Here is a 7,214-nt window from a genome sequence, read left to right on the forward strand (position 1 = left end):
GGAGATAGTATTTCTCCGTATCAGGTATAATCCTCTCCCACTCCTTTTGGTTCAGATCTGGTTCAGTTTATGGTTCAAGATTGATCCTTGGAAATATGATTTTCTAAATAGGGAATACGATTCCTAGTTGAAGGGAGGGATAAATTTTTGAAATTCGCCCCTTATTCCGCAATCTTTAGGCGTCCATAGGATGGATCTCTCATCCCTTCAGGAGGATGGTGAGATGGTAAAACTAAACGAAGAATGTTCAACCATTCTTCAAAAGAAATTGCCCCCAAAGCTTAAGGATCCAGTGAGTTTTTCTATACCTTGCACCATAGGGAATACTGAATTTGAAAAAGCTTTATGTGATTTAGGTGCTAGTATAAATTTAATGCCTTATTCTACTTTTGAAAAACTTGGACTGCATGAACTATCATCTACAACTATTATCCTGCAATTAGCTGATCGAAGCATTAAATATCCTAGGGGAATAGTAGAAGATGTTTTAGTCAAAGTGAGTAATTTCATCATTCCTACTGATTTCATTGTGTTGGATATGGAGGAAGATAAGACAATGCCGTTGATTCTAGGGAGACCTTTTCTTGCCACAAGTAATGCTTTAATTGATGTGAAAGAAGGTCTACTTACTCATAGAATCAATGGTGAAGAAGTGGTGTTTAATGTATTTAAAACCATGAAATGTCCCAACACAATTGAACATGAAATATATGCAATTGATTGCATTGATGAAGTAGATACATCTAAATCAAAAGACACACTGAAAGTTGCACTTAACAATAGTCCTAATCAATTGCAACAAGTAGAGCAGAAGTTTGTACTAAAATCAGAACTGCAAAATTTGACTTCTGAGCTAGACTCTTTTGAAATTACAGATCATAATGCATCTTTTATTAGTTTACCTCCATCTCACAAGCCGTCCAGTTGATTCTTGTGAAGGGTCAAGTTCTTTTGAAGAACGTTGTTGATTCTGCTCCATCCTTCACTGCGCCATCTTCAGTGGGAGCAGATTTTGGATCCTTCCTTGGGCGTGAACACCTCCATTGGGAGATAGTATTTCTCCGTATCAGGTATAATCCTCTCCCACTCCTTTTGGTTCAGATCTGGTTCAGTTTATGGTTCAAGATTGATCCTTGGAAATATGATTTTCTAAATAGGGAATACGATTCCTAGTTGAAGGGAGGGATAAATTTTTGAAATTCGCCCCTTATTCCGCAATCTTTAGGCGTCCATAGGATGGATCTCTCATCCCTTCAGTGGTATCAGAGCCAGGTTCAAATCTTGAACCAGTTTGTTTCAGATCTGAACCTGTGCAAATGGGCAGAAGGTGTTCTACCCAATTTGCGCAGATATGGGTTTTGGGAAATTTTGTTCCCAAAATTAATGGGCGAATAATCTGAAATTAATTTTATATAAATCTGATTGTTATTTAGAATTGTTCTTTATGATTTTCTTGATTTATGGGCTGTTCGTACAAGAGGAGATCGAAATCTTGGTTTGCGCAGGGAACCTGCAAGATTTGCAATTTCTTGATTTATTTATTACATTTGGTCTGTAAATAATTTTTTTTTTATTTGGTAGACTCATTGTATAGGTATTCGATCTGATGTAATTATTAATAGAAATAGGATTTCTGTTTATTTTAATTTTGGATCGAAGATGGCGGCGCAGAAAGGGAGATTTCGCAGAAGGGAGAATCGCTATCTGCGATTTGCAGTTTGTGAAACTGCATTCTGTAATCTAACCTCTGTTTCGCAGGATGGATTGTGCGAACAGCCCTGTTTGACTGATTCTTGATTTTCTTTTATCAGTAATTAATTTCAGATTATTTTCTTGAATTAAAGATTTAATTAAAGATCAAACCCTAGACCCATTCGAACCAAGATTGGTCCAAACTGTTTGGACCGAATCTAGGGTTTAATCAAGGCTGAAAGTCAGCCCTAATTTTCCCACTAATGGGCCTAATGATTGATATTTAATTAAATGGTTAATTCGGCCCAACCTGTAAAGGCCCAGTTTTAAACAATTAAAACTGCTAAAAGCCCACTTAACCCTTAAAGCTATATAGGTTGAACCATTCGACCCATATACCTAGATAATATTAATGGTTAATATTATGGATTTAAAATGGGTTTCAAATGGGCTTTATAGATAATTAATTGATTGGATCAATTTATCCCTGCATGTGATGTATGGATGTGTGATGTGCTACGTACATGGGCCATAAGTACTTTGCCCATGCTCAATCGACAGTGGCTCTTTCGCACACCATGGCTGAATGCACATCATTGCCATGGTGTCCCTTTTGGTCATTGGATGACCTCCCTCAGTGGTGGGCCCCACACCTCATCATGAGGTCTCGTGCGGAACCCTAGCCGATTTAGGCCCACCAAAATCTGGCTTTATGAAAGTCAGTGGGAGCCACTTTGGTTTGACCTAAAGATAGAACTAGGGCGTAATTGTCTGTTCCCTCCAGCTAATATGAGTGTATGTGATAGGGAGATTCATATGATGAACTCTCTAAAGGCCTTCCATCATTAGCACGAGGATGGGTCCTTCAGTTATGAGGAAACGCACTAGAAAATGGGCTATCCATTTGCTGTTGGGCTTGTCTAAGTGTTTCATAAGATGATAGGGGCGTCATAGACGGATGTGGGAGGGGCTTCACCAGAAAATGGGAACTCTCTCACGGTACCTTGGCGTTCAAGAATATGATGGGTAAGCACTCACTGGACAGAAAGGTTTACCTGAAAACAGCTCTAAACCTTATCTGACAGAGGCCAAAGGGAAAACACATATGATGAGTGGATATGATCCTTCACAGAAAGGTGGTGGGGTTATGCAGCTGAAACAGTTGGCCTCATGCACCCTATGTGATTTCCCACATTTCCAGAGACAACCCGTAGTCTCCGTCACTAAGAAAGGAGGGAAATCTCAGAGATGAATAAATGGAAATGGATCGTAGATTAAAATCCATATCTATGAAATGAACATGAATCAAATTAGGTCGTGGACTGATGTTTGCTCTTTTATTAGAAAATGGCAAACGGATCATTTGCAAAGCTACTTGATGACAACAAGTTGAAAGGCCCAAACTATGCTGACTGGTACAGGAACCTTATGTTGGTCTTAACCTTTGAGAAATTGGACAAGGTAGCAAAGAATCCTGCCCCGGATCGTCCGGGAGATAGGGCTTCTGAGGCCCGAAGAAGAGAATACCAAGAATGGGAGGAGAAAAACTCCCTTGCCCGCTGCTATATCATTGCCTCCTTGGACAATCCAATTCAGAGGCAGTTCGATCAGATCGAACTTGCTAAGGATGTATTGGACAGTCTTAGGACAATGTACGAAGAGCAGAATTGTTCTACTCGGCAGAAGGTCTTGAAATAGTTCATGACCGTGCAGTTGTCCAAGGGCCAACAAGTTCACGACCATTCTCTCCGGATGATGGGCTATTTCAACGAACTAGAGGCTCTTGGATCCGGGCTGGATCTGGTAACACAGATCGATGCTATTCTCAACTTTCTGCCTCCATCCTTTAATCCATTCATCATGAACTACAACATGAACAAGCTGAACGTCAGTTTGCAAGAACTCAGCAATATGTTGCAGAGGGCTGAAGAATTGATTAAAAAGGATGAGCCCATTGCCATGCTTGTTGAAGCTAGCAAGACAGGCAAGAGAAAGAGGAAGGCAAAGAAGCCTCAGAAGAAAGCCACTAAAAGCAAGAAGCAGAAGAAAGACAAAGCATCGGATGCTTGTCATTTCTGCAAGAAGACCAGCCACTGGAAAAGGAATTGTGTTGCCTACCTGGAATCCAAGAAAGGTAACTTCGAAACTTGTGTTATAGAAACCAATTTGTTGGTAGCTTCTGCGTCCTGGTGTCTTGACTTCGGGGCTTCAACTCATGCGTGTAACTCACTACAGGGGTTCAAAGTAAGCAGAAGGCTGAGTGAAGGAGAAGTCACACTCTACTTGGGGACTACTGCAACTGTTGCAGCCGCGGCCATAGGGACCTTGGAATTATATTTTAGAGAAGGAATAATTGTACTGAAAGATTGTCTTTATGTACCAAATTTAAGAAGAAATTTGATTAATATCTCAAAACTGTGTGCAGATGGTTATTCTGTCTTCTTTAGTAATACGATTACTATTAAAAGAAACAACAGATTCATCGCATACGGGGAACTGGAGAACGGTCTCTATGTTCTACATCCTTCTCTAGAAACTAACATAACCGAAACTACGTCGGCTGAAAACCCCAAGAAGAGAGCCCGTGATACACTTAATCCCACGTGTCTGTGGCATTACCGACTTGGCCACATCGGTGTTGACCGAATCACAAGATTGGTAAAGGATGGTCCTTTAGATTTTCTAACTGTAGAAGATCTTCCCACTTGTGAGCCTTGCCTACAAGGCAAGATGACGAAATGGCCATTTAACGGTAAACCTGAAAGATGTACGGGCACACTTGACCTAATACATACTGATGTATGTGGTCCCCTGAGTGTTAGGACACGAAATCAAGACGTGTATTTCATCACCTTCACAGATGATTTTTCATGATATGGTTACGTGTACCTAATGAGACACAAGTCTGAATCCTTTGAAATGTTCAAGGAGTTTAGACAAGAGGTCGAGAAACAGTTAGGGAGAGAAATTAAAGCCCTTCGATCAGATCGAGGTGGCGAATATCTCTCTGACGAATTCAGGGACTACTTAAAGAACAATGGGATAGTATCACAATTAGCTCCTTCTGATACACCACAACTTAACGGTGTTTCAGAGAGGAGGAATAGGACCTTATTAGATATGGTCCGGTCACTTCTCATACACTCAGAGTTACCCATATCCTTTTGGGGTTACGCATTAGAGACTGCGATATACGTGCTGAATCGGGTTCCAACCAAATCGGTTCCGAATACTCCATATGAACTTTGGACCGGAAAGAAACCAAGTGTCAGACACTTGAAGATTTGGGGTTGTCCAACACACGTTAAAAGAACGAGTGCAGACAAATTGGAATCTAAGACCAGCCGTTGCCTATTTGTAGGCTACCCAAAAGGCTCTGTAGGTTACCTTTTCTATGACCCAAGTGAGTAGAAAGTGTTCTGCAGTCGAAATGCGCAATTCATGGAAACCGACTATATCCTGGACACCCATCGTCAGGAAGTTGTTCTTGATGAGGAGAACTCAGGAGCAGTGGGAGATGTCCCACAAGTTCCAGGTAGTGACCAACTTAGAAGATCCACTCGGGCATCCAGGCCACCAGTCTGTTATGGTTATGATCCGGATAGTTACCTGGTGGAAACCTTGACTAGTGAGGAGGATCCCGTGACTTACGCGGAAGCTATGTTGGACATCGATTCACAGAAGTGGGTTGAGGCCATGAGAGCAGAAATGGACTCAATGGAGGCCAATGGAGTCTGGACTCTAGTAGATCCACCCTCGGGGTTAAAGCGATCGGTTGCAAATGGATTTACAAGAGGAAGAAGGGCCCCGATGGCAGGATTGAGACCTTCAAGGCTCGTCTAGTGGCGAAAGGGTAAACTTAGAAAGAAGGCATCGATTATGAGGAAACCTTTTCGCCTGTGGCCATGCTTAAATCCATTAGGATCCTGATAGCTGTAGCAGCATACCATGATTATGAGATTTGGCAGATGGATGTCAAAACTGCATTCCTGAATGGAGATCTTACTGAAGATATCTATATGCAGCAGCCGCAAGGCTTCATTGCTGCAGGTCAGGAAAACATGGTATGTAAACTTAATAGATCCATTTATGGACTTAAGCAAGCTTCTAGAAGTTGGAACATCCGTTTTGACTCTGCTGTCAAATCGTTTGACTTCCAACAGAATCCAGATGAACCCTGTGTCTACAGGAAGTTCAGTGGAGATAAGGTTACCTTCTTGGTTCTATATGTAGATGGCATTCTACTCATTGGGAATGATGTAGGAGTGCTAACTATGGTGAAAGTATGGCTTTCACAGCAATTCTCCATGAAAGATCTTGGAGAAGCCTCCTATATACTAGGTCTTCGACTCTATAGAGATAGATCGAAGCGGATAATAGGATTATCCCAATCTGCTTACATTGATAAAATAGTCAAGAGATACAGCATGGAAAATTCCAAGAAAGGAAATGTTCCTTTCAGGCACGGAGTCACTCTCTCCAAGAAGATGTCTCCCAAGACTTTTGAGGAGATTGATGGCATGAAAGACGTTCCCTATGCCTCTGCCGTAGGGAGCATCATGTATGCCACGCTGTGCACTCGTCCTGACATTGCTCAGGCAGTGAGTGTAGTAAGCAGATTTCAGGCCAACCCAGAGCAGGAGCATTGGACTGCTGTGAAAAACATACTTAAGTACCTTCGAAGGACAAAAGAGTTTTGTCTGGTGTTCGACGCTAGCTCACTACAGATCCAGGGGTTTACAGATGCCGATTTCCAGTCAGACCTAGATGATAGAAAGTCTACATTTGGATATGTTTTCACGATAGGATCGTGTGCTGTTTGTTGGAAAAGCAACAAACAGGGGTCATAAGTAGCAAATTAATAGTCCACAACCCAAGCCGAACACATTGCCGTAAGTGAGGCAGCCTTATGAGTGAAGGTGTTCATTCCTGAATTTGGAATTCAGCACATCACCCATTCCACTGTTGTATGACAACGCTGGACCTACGGGAGGATAGTGTAAAAAGGTAGCATCAGCGGAGAATGTGTAAAAAGGTAGCATCAGCGGAGAATGTGGCAGACACTATCACAGAAAGTGTTTGAGAAACACATGGAAAGCATGGGACTCCGGCTAGTACCTGATTGGACCTAAGTGCAAGTGGGAGCTGTTAGACAGTTTTGTATGCCCTTAGCTTTAATCAGAATGATGTACTTTATGAGTTTATTGTAAATGAATAAAGATACATATTTGATTCATGTCCCCTTGGTATGTTTCTGTGTAATACCCTTGAACTGGACACTTAATGAGACTCGTGTTAGTTTAGAATGTTCACAGCCAGTGGGTCGGTCTGGGGAGACCTATCCTGACAAGGCTGACACTGTGGTGCCACCAAGTCGGTTGGGGTGGCCTGTCTCTGCTGCCAGGGTGAGTCCCTACGCACATACAGTGTAGGATTAATTGAATCTTTGAACTGGACCAGATTTCCAGTATTGCCCTGGACCTCGGAGATTGATGGGCAAAACTGAAAAGTTACACCCGCCA

The sequence above is a fragment of the Nelumbo nucifera genome, chromosome 8, assembly GCF_055504915.1.
Source record: "Nelumbo nucifera cultivar China Antique chromosome 8, China Antique-T2T, whole genome shotgun sequence".
In the NCBI taxonomy this organism is placed as follows: Eukaryota; Viridiplantae; Streptophyta; class Magnoliopsida; order Proteales; family Nelumbonaceae; genus Nelumbo; species Nelumbo nucifera.